The sequence below is a fragment of the Castor canadensis genome, chromosome 15 (genome assembly GCF_047511655.1).
Source record: "Castor canadensis chromosome 15, mCasCan1.hap1v2, whole genome shotgun sequence".
In the NCBI taxonomy this organism is placed as follows: Eukaryota; Metazoa; Chordata; class Mammalia; order Rodentia; family Castoridae; genus Castor; species Castor canadensis.
In genome coordinates, this window is record NC_133400.1 from 72,188,697 (window position 1) to 72,204,263 (window position 15,567).

The window sequence follows — 15,567 nt, forward strand, 5'->3', positions numbered from 1 at the left end:
AAATTGTTTGCTGTCCAAGGGACAGACTGTGGGAGGAACATTAGTTATACACATTATCTACTGCTTCTGCCAAACTACAACTTAAAATCTAGACACAGAAAACTCTGGTTTACAAATATTACAAAGACAGCTGGGCATTGAGCTAGCCCCAATGTCATATAAACCTCTATGGTTTTGTCTCCAGTACATTATAGAGTGACCTTCAACTTTGGGGGCATGTGAGAATCATCTGGAGAGATTGATACACACACCCTACTTCAGACTAATTACAGTTAAGTAATTGGTGGAACTCAGACATCAGAAATGTTTACTGATCATAGGTACTTTTAATGTGTGACCAAGTTTGAGAACTATTGCAATCTATAGTTTGCACTGAGGATACTTTCTAGGCTTTCCTTTAAACTCACTATGTAATGAATGGTTGCATTTATATACAACACACAGAGGCAAACTGAATTCATGCTGAAAGAAGTTGGGGTGGTGGTTTCTCTGGCGGCTTGTACCTGGAAGGGAACTGAGGGAGTTTTAGGGGAGTGGTAGCATCCTAATTAGTTTGGTTGCACAGGTTGTGTTCAGGTTTAGAAAATTAATGAAGTTACACATTATATTGTGTACTTTTTGCATAATAGATATATCAAACAAAAGTAGAAATAAAACAAAAACAAACTATCTTCACTCCCTTTTCATTGTCCAAATCAATATTTCAAAATGTTATTTCCACAGTGCTAAACTGGTCCAGGATTAAATAAAGCCAAACTTAAACACTGAAAACTAACAGTGTTAAATTATTTGACAAGTGTAGTGATATTGCTAATATTGAAATGGTTCTTTTTTAATGACATGATTAAGAGAAAATGAAATGGACTCTTGCAGCATAGTTCAACAAAAAACTACATAGGTTTCCTTCTTTTTTAACATGGTACTTATGAATTTCATTCTGCCTTTGTCTTCCCTCACATAGATCCTAACCTGCATAAGGGCTGGGATCATCTCTCCATTCTTCCTTGCAGAGCACACAACATACAGCACTTATTTAACCAATCTTTGGCAGACGAATGACAGAATGAAAAATCAAACAATGAATACCTAGAACTGAAGCTGCTCCTTAATGGGTCAATCTCTTGAATATCTTATTCTTTCTTGCTCCAGTCGGTCTACACACAAATAGAAGGCTAAACTATCTCTTTAATAATATCTCTTGCATTAAAAAAAGAGTTAATGCTTCCCTATTATCAAATTGCAAATTTTCTCTAAATTGTTCCACTCACTGTTAATAGAGGCTTTATGTTCTTATTTCTCGCAACTCTTCCCAATGTCTACTTGGTGGGCAAATACACTTGGAAATGCCGGCTCAAACAAAGTTAATTATGGCCTTTAAATACCAGTATGTATTTGTTTCTCCAGGAGGGCACAGTTGCTTAGCATGCAACTTCCCAAGTTGGTTTAACCAGAGAACACTTTATTCAAAGGGTGTCTCCTGGGTTTACTGTTTCATAGAACCCAGTTTGGGAAACATTAGCTTCCGTTATATAATCAAAATCCCTTAGCCTGATATTCAAGGGGCTTAAAGATCCGGCTTTATTCTTTCCTCTAGCTTTATTTCTCAGCTCTACTTAATCCACAACAGATAGGCTTTGAGCTGTTTTCTCATCTTAGTGCATTCATTGTCCTTAACTGGGATGCATTTCCTCACCTCCTTTGCCTATTTCCCCTCGAAGCTCAGACCCAGCTTTTCTAAGTCTCCTTTTCTATCCTCTCCAGTCTTCAGGATTCTCTCTCCTAAACTTCTGCTGCTCCTGTCTATCCTACTTATTTGCAACTGATGAGAGACTGCTCCATTAATGAAGTAACTCTTATTGCTAGTAATGTTACCCAACTATTAAAAGCTTAGTGCATAATTTTCCCTGGACTGTAAGTTCCATGAGGACCAGAACTGTGCTCTTTTCTTACTTTTCTCTCAAATAGGCTGGCACAGTGCTGTTAACAGGATGACTGCTGAACATGAGTTAGTAATTGTTTCTGCAGTGTACCTACCTGTCTTTCTTGGAGATTAATCTTTATCTAACGCAAAGTGAGAATGCAGATAGCTATTTCAGCTGTTAAAAGTTCTTTCTTGCCTCTCAAATGCTCCTTAATTCTTCCAAACATTCTTTCCCAGCTAATTGGAAAAGCACTAAAGATTTCTACTAACTCAGAAATCCCCCAGGGTCTTTCACTTTTAACCTTGTTAAACACCTGCTTATCAATAGAAGTAGTAAAATTAATTCTGCTTCGTTTGTTCAAAATGAGATCCAGGAGAGAGATGTATGTAGTTAATAACTGATATAAAGTTGTAAGGAGAATCATGGTCATACCTGAAATGTGTGTCTCTGTTTCTCATGGTACAAGGCACTGGTATTCTAAAGGCTGCCTTAGTATATAGCTGAAGGTCAAAATAATTTGGGCACACAGAGAGTTGACACAGCTAAGGTCTCTCAAGCTCTAAATTACTAATCTGAACTCATAGCAGGGCATAAAGGCCAGAGGCTAATGATCAGAAGAATTCTTAAAGGGTTGAGGGGGAGACAAGTATAATAAAAGAAATACTGATAAAGCAACAAAGTGTTGGATTATCTTTGTCAGTGGTTCTCATCCAGGAATGATTTTTGCCCTACAAAGGCCATTTCACATTATCTGGAGATCTGAAGACAATGTAAGGTGTCACAACTGGGGTAAGGGTGCCACTGGCCAAAGATCCTGCAACACGTCCTGCTGTAGTGGTGGTATCCACTCCAAAACAAGATTTATTCACCCCAGAGTCCAGTAGTGCTGAGGAAGAGAAACCTTGCTCTATGGTAAATAATGGACGCTAGTGGAGTATACAAAGTTCCTCAGGTGGAGGACAGAAGAAAAGAGGTCATTGTTTAATTTAAATGCATATTAGTCATTTTGCAATGCAGACTGCTAATAATTTTAGACAATATCTACTATTTTCTACCAAAAATTATGCTGTACAAAACCAATATTATTTAGCAATAAATACCATTATACAGACCAAAGATTCTCTCCTCCATCATAGGGTATCCTAGTAGATTTTATTCTTGACTTCTTTTTCCTTCCATTTTACCTCAAATTAGTATTGAGGCTACTGAGGTTCCCCACATACAGAGGTGTGCTTTCCTCTCCAGTGTGCAACATCTTTGCAACTTTATTATGGATTAATTTATTTCAATTCTATAATATTGTAGAAGTTAAATGATATTTACTTTTTCATTATATTTTAAATTATTTAAATCTTATAGGCTGTCATTTATAACTAATTTTAACAACATAGGCAATCATTTATGATCTTTAAGGAAAAATTAGCAGATAAACAAATAACTACAAATCATCCCATATACTTTTTTAAATAAATAAAGAGGTACAGCTCATCTATACCATTGCCTAGACAATCCAGATCTGACTAAACTGTCAAAAATATACATTGTACAGAGCTTTGAGATTCCAGTGATAAGTTTTATTGTAGACATCTAATTCACTAATCTAAATGATTGACATTTTATACTAATACCTCAAACAGATGATGAAGATCTTTGACAAATGAGATCACTAAGAAACCTGCTGCACCAAACACTGCAGGAACATCCAATTGGAACTATTTTTACTCAGTATTTATCTACTTTACAAGTCTAATGAGTTTCCTGAGACAATAATGGGCTACCTGTCTCCAGACGCTCTTCTAAAAGGTTAAGAAAATTTAAAAATTAAACCCCCTACCCAAACTGCCTTTCAAAATGAATTCAGTCAGTAGACCCTTTAAAATATAATTCTTTCAGAAAACAGATATCTTCCAAGTATGACATTTACAAAGAGCAGCATGGGGCTTATCGGTGTAGTGCAGAGATAAACTTGGCTAGAATAGAATGGCACTGGTTATATAAAAAGAAGAGGAATTGAGTGACTGATGCTTAAGTCAGTCCAGGGAGGACAAAGGAGAACACAGGACTTTTGTGGCAATTGTGTCTAAGGAGGCCCCATGCTAGGACACCTCTCAAAATCTAGCACTTCAGGGTTATTTGAACAAAGGCCCTCATGACTCAACAATAAGTACCCCCAACCTCTCTTTTTGTGAAATGGCTATTTATCAAGAATGTTTTAAACATCTATAAGGAAATGGGGTTTTCTTTTATGCTGCAATTCTGCACATGAAGATTTGTGTACTCATTATTAGTTTCACTCTTTATAAATCTTAATTTTTTTTACTAAAACTTGATTAATCATGTGTTACTCAGCCTTTCATTGCCATGACAAAATTCCTGCATAAATACTTAAATAGTAAAGATTTATTTTGGCTCAGAGATTCAGAGGTTTTAGTACATGGTAACTTGGCCCTGTGGTAAGGCAGATCATGGCAAAGAGGGTGTAGTAAAGCAGAAGTGCTCACCTCATGGCACTCAGGTTGGCAATAAATAATGGCGCTGATAGGTTTCGGTTCTTACTCTACCCTTAAGCTTCTGTTTTCCAGGGTCACAGTCCTGCCTCCCAGGGTCACAGTCCTGCCTCAAGTCTAGCTTGAATCCTCCTTCTGCCCCAACCTCCAATCAGCATGAACCATAAGATCCTAACCAATCAGATCATGCTGAGTCCCACTGAGGGGTATTTAAGCCCCTGCCCCTCTCTCCCTTTCTCTCTTGGCTCTCTGCTCTCTCCCTCTCCCACCCAGCAATAAAGAATCTCTTGGCCAGATCACTCCTCTTCATGTGGTCACTTTTGGGGCCTATATTTCCTTACAACTCAGGAAGCAGAGAGAGAGAGAGGCAGCAAGGAATCAGGGACAAGATACTCTTCAAATGCATGCCCCCAGTCACCTACTTCTTTCAACCAGGCCCAAACTCCTACAACTTCCCAATAATGCCATCAAATTGTGACTATATCAATGAATCAATCCATTGATTAGGTCGAAGTCCTCATGATCCAATCACATTTCAGTCATTGGATTTACCAACTGGATCCAATATTCCCTGAAGGTTCATGTGGCTATCCTTCAGGGGATATCTCATATTCAAACCACAACAATCATTTTCAAATATCAAAGAAAAACATAAAGGAAAAAAAGACAGCTCAGTTCTTCATGCTTGTACTTAGTTTCCAAAGTTTCTAAAATAAAGATATATTTATTTTATTTTCCTTATTGATGGATATTTAGGACGAGCCCCACAAACTTTCACTATGAACATCCTGAAGCATGTCTACTTAGAAAGAAGTAAGTCTTCCTCAAAAGTACACATTTAAAAGAATTTTGGAGCTGTATGCTGACAATTTTCATTCAAAAATGGTTCTGCATACAATCACAGCAAGTGAGATTTCAAATTTAGCTTTTAGGTTGTCACACTTCCATAGTCGATGTTGGTGAAATGGTATCTCCATTTAAATTCTCTTAATTGCAATTGAGGTTAAAAGCATCTACTTTCTTCTAATTTACTTTACTTTGTCTATATGTATTTTTCACAGAAAAAAAATCTTGAATATTATAAAAATTAAAGCATGCTTTTATTTTTTTGCTCTCTATGTGCTAGTGAATAAATCCTTTCAAGGTCACAAAGAAAGCCATCTATATTTTCTCTTCATATTTTAGTTTTTATATTTTTGTCTCTAACTTATATATAACTTCTCCCTTTCTCCTCTCTCCTCCCTCCCTCCATCTTTACCTACCTCCCTCACTCCTTCTCTGCCTGTCTCTCTGTATTTTTGTGTGTCTCTCTCTGGTTCCCTATCTCTATCTCTCTGTCTCTGCCTCTCTCTCTGTATGGTGTGAGGTAAAGACTTGATTTATTTTGTTCACATAGAAGTCCTTATGTCTACATCATTTATTGAAGAACTTGTCATTTCTCCACTGTTTTTTTTTATATTACCATGTGCATATCTCAAGATTGCATACAGTTGTGTGTTAAGGACAGTTGAAGTAAGAGAAGGTGATTGATGATAGACCAATGGTTTAAGGAGGTCTCCCCTAAGGACAGGAAGTTTAAGCTGAGACAATAAGAATAATGTGAATTTAAACAGGTGAAGTTGGAAGGGTACAGGTAGAGGTGTAGAGGAGGGGCTTACCAAAAATGAATCATTATTGGAAGAAGTCTGGTGTGAAACTCTTGTATTCTTTGAAAACTCAGTAATTCTCATAATAAAAGTCTTAATATTTTTAAAATTCTTGTCAGTACTCTATGCAATATGAAGCTGTATCACTTCTATCAATTTGGTAGGCTGAAGAAAAAATAGGATGTAAATTGTCATAGAAGTGAAAGATGAAAACACACACACACATCTATATCTATATCTATCTATCTCTCTATATGCAGGCCTATATATATAGATATATAAGTGTATACTGGGATAGTCCAGATAAGATTTCCATAGTTTTACAAGTGAAGCTTTCCTAAACTTCTTTAGCAACTATTTTAGATATCTGTAATTTCTAGGTGAAGTTTCAATAGGCATTTATCTTTATCTTGTTCCATTTTAGAAAGAACACTAGAAAGAAATTTTGTTTCATTATTTCCTTTCTGATTAGGATCTCCAGCACAACAAAAGGCTTAGTTCTTTTCCCTTCTTCTAAGCATTTTCTTATACATTAAAATTAGCAATTTGTAGAAGTATTCTATTTCTTTAAAAACAAAACCCATGGTAAAGGGAATGAAGCAAGAGTAAAGCCATGGTTTTCTTCTTTTTAAAACCAGCTTTAGTACACTATAGTTAGTATGCCTACACTATAACTTTAAATAACTTCCAAAGGCTTTTAAGCTACTGAAATTAGTGCACCCTGAAAGGAATTGAGCTGTCACCAGAAAAAAAAAAACATGGAAAATCCACTTTAGGTGAATCCCTCTTTAGTAGTTATCTAATAGCCTCATAAATTAAATAAGCACTTTCTTTTATGTTTGAATCACATCTATTACATAATTATTTTCTTTCTAAGCAAATGAATGAAACAAGAAAGAGGAGCTATAAAAAGAGTATAATTAGTAATGACAGGCAGTTTTCCACAAAATGCAGTCTATACAGTGAGTTGCATAATCAGTACCTCAGCACCTTTTCTCCCCAAAAGTATTGGCTTAGCAGAGTCAGGATAGACTTCCTTATCTTCTATTTTCCTTTTTATAAAGGCAACACATATCATTGTAGGAATGCAGACAAAACAAATATCTAAAAGAAAATAAAAACCAGAGATAGATATCTCACAATATAAATAATTCCCTTCTTTCTTAAGAAGAAAATCCAACTTTTCAGATAAGCACATGGTCACCTATATAAATGACTATTTTCTGGCCTCTCATGCATTTGGGAGTGACCTTGTGATTAAATTTGACTAATGAAGTTAGATAGATGAATAGCATTTTTTCCCTTTTACCCTTTCTTACTGCCTTTTCCTTGGATAGACTCATGGTTGGAGGTGTAGAAGGAATGGAAGTCATCCATGTCACTGTGATATTACCATTTCCATATTTCTTTTTATGGCAGAAAGAAATAAAGTTTGGCTTTTTAAAGTCTCTATTCTTACATTCATTGGTACATGCAGCCAGTCTTAATCCTAACCTAACCTGAATACTACCACCTAATAATGGCTTTTATTACCTACATTTTGACCTTTTAAATAGTCACAACGATGCATTAACTCTTAATGTTTTATTTTTGGGCTAGTTGGTTAGTTGATTGATTTTACATTGGGAACTCAAGGACCACTACAGAAGGCTTCCTTGCTTTAAAGGAAGATTTATTTGTTTTGGATTGAGGTTGTAAGTATGTGTGAGAAGAAGGGTGCTTTTCCTTTATCTTGTCAAAACTTTCAATATCAGGGGAAGCAAAATCAAAGTACCAGCTGATGGGCAGTAGCTTCCTCTATATGAATGAAGTAGATCAGGGAGACTGTGAAAAGGCAGAGTACATAGGCATATTCCTCACCAGGACAGTCACTGTAAGACTCCAATATGTGGTTGGCACTCAGGACCCTGTATCTACAGCCAAGGAGGAAAATGGCATTTTTATGTGAGTTTTCCTAATTTTTAAATGATGGTGGCAACTAATTGGGGGAAAACCAATTCATCCCTATATAGGATACCAAATTTCTCTGAAGCACAGATTCATGGTATAGGCATCATAAAACAGGATGAGTTTTGTGCTGTTGTTGCTGTTTTGTTTTGTCTTATAAGTGTTAGAGTTTTGCGTTGCTTGTAGTTAGATCAGGATCACCTGAATGATATGTTCAGTTCAAATTTTTGATGGCGTAGCAGGCAGAAAAAATAGCACCAAAAGATATTTACATCTGAACTCCAGGAAACTATGACCATGTTAGGTATTAATTGCTCATTTAAAATGGGTATTAGAAGAAAGCGTTGTTTAAAGCTGGTAGATACTTGCCACCCCAGATGCTTGGAAGACCACTGCAGGAGGATCACAAGTTTGGGGTCTGCCGGAACAACACAGCAAGACCCCGCTCAGAAAAAGAAAAAGGAAAAGAGGGTAGAGTGGGAATTTGTTACCAAAGCATCAGAAGGAACTAGCCTAACATGAAACATAAGTGCACACATTCACCTCATTTGCTAGGTGAGTTTACTCCCGTCTCTGAATGAACAAAAAATTCCCATTTATTTGGAAATAAACTAACTAGAAAACCCAAAGAATAAAAAATTCCCATTTAGTTATTTGTTTTCCAAATTCACTTTCCTGGAAATTTTTATTTATTGTTTTTCTTTATTTTTACCAAAAGAAAGGAAAAAGAAACTATATCCTATGATAGATTGAAATAAACAACAACAACCAAAAAAAAAGCATGAAAAAGCAGCTTTCTTTTCCACACATTATAAAATAGGATGAGTTTTGTGCTGTTGTTGCTGTTTTGTTTTGTTTGTTTGCAAAGCACTACTCTTGGCCAAGGGTTTTTAGAGTGGTTACAAGACCATGCATCAGTAGCATCAGCATCCCTAGGAACTTCCTAGGAAATGCAAATTCTCCAGCTTTGTCCAAGAACTACTGAGTCAGAAACAGGGTGAAGCTCAGCCATTTGTGTTCTAATGAGTCCTGAGAAATGCTTGCTAAAGTTGGAAAGTTGCTGTTTTATGATATGCTACTTTATTAACTAACCCTTACAAAACCCACAGATGTGTCAGGCAGTATTCTAAGCATTTTGCATGCACACAATCATTTAATTTCCTATAAAACTTTTATTATTCTCATTTTACACATAAGGAAATGCAGGTTCAAAGAGGCTCAATGACTAACCCAAGGCCACACAGGAAATAAGCAGCATTGTAGTCAGGTCCACAGTCCACAGTCTTAGCCTCCCTATTATGAAGTCCAAAATTAATGAGATAAGTATGGTATTTATACACAGTGGAATTTTATGCAGCCATGAAGAAGGATGAAATGTTATCATTTGCAGGTAAATGGATGGAAATGGAGAACATCATTCTGAGTGAGGTTAGCCCGGCCCAAGAGACCAAAAATCGTATGTTCTCCCTCATATGTGGACATTAGATCAAGGGCAAACACAACAAAGGGATTGGACTTTGATCACAAGATAAAAGCAAGAGCACACAAGGGAGGGGTGAGGAGAGGTAAGACACCGAAAAAACCAGATAGCATTTGTTGCCCTCAACGCAGAGAAACTAAAGCAGATACCTTAAAAGCAACTGAGGCCAATAGGAAAAGGGGACCAGGAACTACAGAAAAGGTTAGATCAAGAAGAATTAACTTAGAAGGTAACACACATGCACAGGAAATCAATGTGAGTCAACTCCCTGTATAGCTATCCTTATCTCAACTAGCAAAAACCCTTGGTCCTTTCTATTATTGCTTATACTCTCTCTTCAACAAAATTAGAGATAAGGGCAGAATAGTTTCCGCTGGGTAGCGAGGGTAAGGTGGGGTAAGGGAGGGAGCGGGGGTAGAAGGGTAAGGGAGGGGGTGGGGGGGAGGGGGGAGAAATGACACAAATATTGTATGCACATATGAATAAAATAAAAATTTTTTTAAATGAGATAAGTAAACTGCAGATAAGATCTTCACTAGTCTTTGTATTAAGTTTCTCAGAAAACACCTGCTTAAATGCATTTTAATCATATATCTTCAGAAAGTTCTTGAGTAACAGTTCTAGTTTTACAAGTATATATTTGGTTATATGGCTCTGTCAGAGCCATTTATTTCCAGTTATAAGACAGCAACTTTTTTTTAATCAAGTCAAATCTCTGTATTGTTGACAAATCTAGTTCCTTATTAACAACAACTGAAAAAAATCCATTTTGAATTCTTAACATATTTCAGGCACACTAGGGGATTCAAGGATGCATAAAAACAATATAACACATATAAAGCAATTAAGATATATAATGTGGTGTACAGGATGGAAAGTAATCCAGTAAATGTCAGTTATCATTATCACTAAGTGAATCCTTCTATGTTGTTGCTTGTCATGGTAACAGAAACATGGGCACTGGACCATAAAGTGAAATGGAACATAGTTAATAGTGTCATAGATAAACAAAAGCTATAAAACTTAATTGTTCTGTAATACTTCCCCTTAAATTTGTACAGTGCTGTTAGGGAGATCAGTTCTTCCTTCCCTCCCTTTATATTCTTCTCCTTCTTCCTCTTCTTCTCCAAGAAATTCAGTCCTTTAAATGCAGGACTCCATTGCTTGGTGTTATTACAAAGTCACCAAAAGACTTTTTCTAGAACTGAATCATGGATTCATTTCTCTCAAATAGAAAAGGGAAGAAGTAAAATCTGTTTTCTTTAAGGAAGAACTGAAAAGACACCTAAAGATAAATGTTCTACTTCCTCAAATCCACAATTTCTAGGGTGAAAATAATGCCATTTAAACATTACCTTAAAATAGGATGGTTTGCTAACTTTTAGCATTCAGCTTTTTGACATTCTATTTAAATACATCAGGGCAAGGAAGTGAAATAAAGGGCAAAAGGTTGACCAAGTAAAGAAAAAAATTCTAGCACTGCCTAGTGTTATCAAAAGCTATCAACAACCTGGGTTATTAACTATTGAATCCATTTTACTGCTTAAAATTTTTAATGAAAATCCTATCTGCAGCCATGTCACAGACCAGACATGAAGATCTGATCTGATATCCACATCGACCAGAATAACCAGATAATTGTCCAATGTTCATTTTGCTTTACAATAACAGAAATACCCCCAAGTAACTGACTAACTGGGGCAATGACAGATTCTGAAGAGGACATGAATATAAACTGTCTGGATGTGGACTGAGTAAGATTTTCTCAGCAGTTTCATTCTCTGAGTCACTATTCTATTGCCAATATTCATTTTGTCACACTGTACCATAGTCTGAAGGAGATACATGAAGGAAGATATCCTGTACCCCATGAGCTCATTATCCCAAAGTCTGAGATGTCACTGCCAAATGATAGAATTTTGCAGATGCAGATACCCCCAATCTCAATGGCACTGAGATACTGCTGAATCTAGTGTGAAAACCTGAAAATAGGAAAATGAGAGAAATAGCACACATTTTCATAGCCATCCATGTTCTCATTTGTGCCCTGACTCCAGATTTTCATCTTAAATTTACAGAAGTCTTTGTAGCCCTTTAATTTTTATTGTGACAAGTGAACTGATTGTTTCTGACCAATTTCCCCTTCCAGTCACTGGATTCCATACACAAGGGCTTCCCTAATGACAATATTCCTATCTGTCCTACATCATAATTTTTCTCCTCTGTGTGGTCATGTCACAGCTATGCAAAAATGCACCATTTTCTCTTGTCTTTAAAAAGAAGTTATATTACTTGATCTATAATATCATTTAGCATTCCAATTCTCTGCTTTCATTTACTGCAAAACTCACAGAAATAGCTGTTTGTACTTGCTGTTTCTCTTTCATCTCTTTCAGTACCTCTCTTTGGAATTGCACTGGACTTTCATCATTTACCACTGCACCAAAGATGCTCTTCTCAGGATCACATCAACATTGTCAAATTTAGTGGCAATTCTCCTTCTCACCTTGCAAAATTAATCAGCAACATCTGACAGAACTGACCACTCCTCCTTTTTGAAATACAAAAGGTACTTTTAATTGGTCTTTCTGCATCTTTCCTTCCAGTTTATTCCTAGAATCTTTTGCTGGATTCTGCTCCTCTTCTAGATTGCTAATCATGAGAACATCATATATTTCTTTTTGTTGTTGTTGTTTTGCATTTTGGTGGTTCTGGGGTTTGAACTCAGGGCTAGATGCTTGCCAGTCGGGTGCTCTACCACTTGAGCCACACCCCTAGTCCTTTTTTCGTTAGCTATTTTTCAGATAGAGTCTTGTGATTTTTGCCAGGGCCAGCCTAGACCGGGACTCTCCTATTTACAGTTCCTATGCATCTGGGATTACAGTAGTGAGCCACCACATTCAGCTGGGGTTTTGTTGTTGTTGTTGTTGATTGTTTTATTTTTTTTCAGTATTGGGGTTTGAGCTTAGAGTGTCATACTATTTAGGTAGGTGCTGTACCAGTTAAGCTGTGCCCCAGCCTGTTGGGAGCTGACAGGTGATAGAATAAACTGCGTGTTTGAGTTTGGCACAGCCCCAAACCACAGCAGGGAGCAAGCATAGTTAGGCCCAATAAATTGCATGCTTGGATTGGCACAGCCTCAGCTGCTGAAGTGGGCAAGATGCAGTACAGGTGTTTTCCTAAGATGTTTATGTTCAAAGAGAAGCCGTCACAGGATCCTCCTGTTCCCGAGGATTACAATGTCACGCCCCCTCCCCCGAGAATCACCTCTCCACCTTGTGTTGCGACTGTATATAAAAAACTCACTGGAGGTGGAGGAGGCTGGTGTGTCTCCATCCGAGCACCCAGCCTACCTGGCCCCAGCTTTACACATGTTTGGTCTTCTGTCTGTTGTCTTTTCTGGCATCTCCCATCACCCCCCAGTTAGGTTTCTAGGACAAGCTCGCCTGGCATGCAAGACCAGCCCAAGAGCCAAGTATTTTGATCAATGGGCCAATCCATCAATCAATACATAGATAGCAAAGGAAATACAGATTCATTATGATAGAATGAATAACAATTTGTCTACCACTCAGTTTAAGAATATTAATATAAGCTAAAAGTTCCCTTTTATGTCCCTCTTGACCTGGTTCTCTTCCTTTCCTTCTAGACAGACTTGTTCTACCACTTGAGCCATTCTATCCCTCCTTTCTCAGCAGTAATCATCCATACTGAGTTTTGTGTCTGTCATTTTCTTACACATTAAGCTCATATCTTACACACACACACACACACACACACACACACACACACACATACACACATAGTTTTATCCTATGTGGTTGGAATAACATGTCTGCAATTTTATGGGATTTTAAGTATATATTCTTTAAGGCAAACATTATGGGATTTATGTTACAATACTGTAGATATTCGAAAAGGTGCATCATGTGGAAAGGTTATAATAAAATTATAGGTAAATGGGGAAATGGTTGGTGTGAAATGAGTTCCTTTAATGCAGCTCTTGGGGCCTTTTATGTTCTAATATTCACTGTGATTCCTCAAGTAGAGGAATGCTTATAGCATCTAATTAGACACTGTGTTGCATACCAAAATGTAAAATGTACAACTGTTTTGAGAGAAATCCCTTTAAGCAATTAAGCCTCTTCATGCCCTTCCCACAGAGAACAGTAGCACTTGTGTGGGGCTGCCAGTTGGGTCTGATTTGGACTAGTGAAATGGATAAGACCATCAAGCAGGACAAGTTTGCTCTTTCACATTTTTGTGAGAATGATGAAAATCTGATATAGGTTAAGAAACAAAAGTATAAAGAATGAAGAAAGTCAAAGTCAAATTGAAAGTGGTATTTGGATTAGGATGTGATTTAGGAAGTGTGATTTGGATTGGATTAGGATGTATAAAATACATTTATATTTGATTTCAACATATTTATATGATCCCTGTCTTATTCTGTTCATGCTGCTATAACAAAATACCATAAGTTAGGTGGCTTATAGTAAACTATTCATTTCAATAAATAAAAATTTATTTATTCTAGTCTGGAGACTGGATGGGTAAGTTCAAGACACCAGAAGATTTGGAACCTAGTGAGGATCTGCTTACTCATGGAGTGCCTTCTTACCCTAACCACCCATGGTGGAAGGAATAAGACATCTCTTCTTGGGCTTGTTTTATGAGGACGCTAATCTACTCATGAGGGTTTAGTCCTCATGACCTAATCACCTCCTAATAGCACTACCTGAGGGTTAGGATTTTAACACAAATTTTGACTGGACGGAAACATTCAGAGCTTAGTAATCCTCAAAGCCTAGAGATGGCTTTGAAAAGTAAAAGCCAACTTAGAATACTCAAGGCTAGATCAAACACAGATGTTATACACATCTGATCATGAACGGTGTCTACTTTAGAAGGTACAAAGTACTTTCAGAGATTCAATAATAATTATTAAAATATAGTCTGTTTATATCCTATTCCAGAAATTATAACATGAAGAGCTATTCATAAACAATAACCAAAGTGTTTAGGTAAATGTATTGCTAAAATAAACACTTAAATTGAGATACTTTTGTGATATATTCTAGGAGAGCATTCTATTCCTTTTCCTAAAGTTCACATCGGCTTTTCTAATTTAGACTATATACTAAATGCTCCTCTCTGCTACACTTTTTCTGGCTCTGGATCTCCTGAGGTTCAATTTTTAAAACATAATTTCATGTAACTATCACGCTTTTATATTTTCTTCTTTTGCTATTTCTTTAAATGCTTATCTACTTTATTGAATTGTGATTCTTTAGAGACATGTATAGCCTCTAACACTTAAGGTATGATTTACCTTGTCAAAATGTCATCTTCTTGTCACAAAGAATATTTGCAACCACTTTAAGTACATTTCTAAGTCTTTGACAAATAATTTCTTTCTTTTTTTCTTTTGCTTTTTGTCTTTTTCCTCAATAACATTAAAGAAGAAACCATTTCTCAGATTACTCAGAGCACATTACTGAACTCTGACTGCTATTTTCTTTCTGGAGCTATTTTCTTTTTTGGTGGTAATGGGGGATAAACTCAAGACTTCGCACCTGCTAGGCAGGCACTGTACCACATCAGCCACTTTTCCAGCTGTTTTCCTGCTGGTTATTTTTGACATAGAGTCATCTTTTATGCCTGGGACACCCTGATTTCAGATCTTCCAATTTTTGCTTTCCCATGTAGCTGGGGTGGCTTGTACCACCACATTCAGCTATTGGTTAAGATGGGGTCTCATGAGCAGACTGACCTTAAACTGTGATCTTCCTGAATAGCTAAGATTATAGACTTGAGTCACTGTTCTGGCCTAGCGCTATTTTCTAAATCATTGTTCAAAATTTTCCAAGTGTTTCATACCTTCCTATTTCAAATTGTTCATATATAAGACTACAGAGTTAAACTTAGACATCACAGTATTGGTTGTTGCTAACACAAATGTCTAATGATTCTGAGGCTATTTCCTCAAGACTAGTAAAAGTCTCTAAAATCAGATAGTCAGATATAATAGTTACCAATAAAATCTCAATTTGTTAAGCCTTTTT

At 36.6% G+C, this 15,567-nt stretch overlaps 1 protein-coding gene and 1 long non-coding RNA gene across 3 annotated transcripts in view; one reads left to right on the forward strand and one right to left on the reverse strand.

The window, feature by feature from the left end:
* The window catches only part of Gpr158 (G protein-coupled receptor 158), a 452,732-nt gene that overhangs the window by 81,875 nt on the left and 355,290 nt on the right, over nt 1–15,567 (reverse strand). The gene's annotated exons all lie outside the window — the stretch shown is intronic.
* LOC141417506 (uncharacterized) overlaps nt 27–15,567 on the forward strand; it is a 34,896-nt gene continuing 19,355 nt past the window's right edge. The window contains exons 1-2 of the long non-coding RNA XR_012442135.1: nt 27–271; nt 11,899–12,071. This is a non-coding gene — a long non-coding RNA (uncharacterized lncRNA). The remainder of the gene's footprint in view (nt 272–11,898; nt 12,072–15,567) is intronic.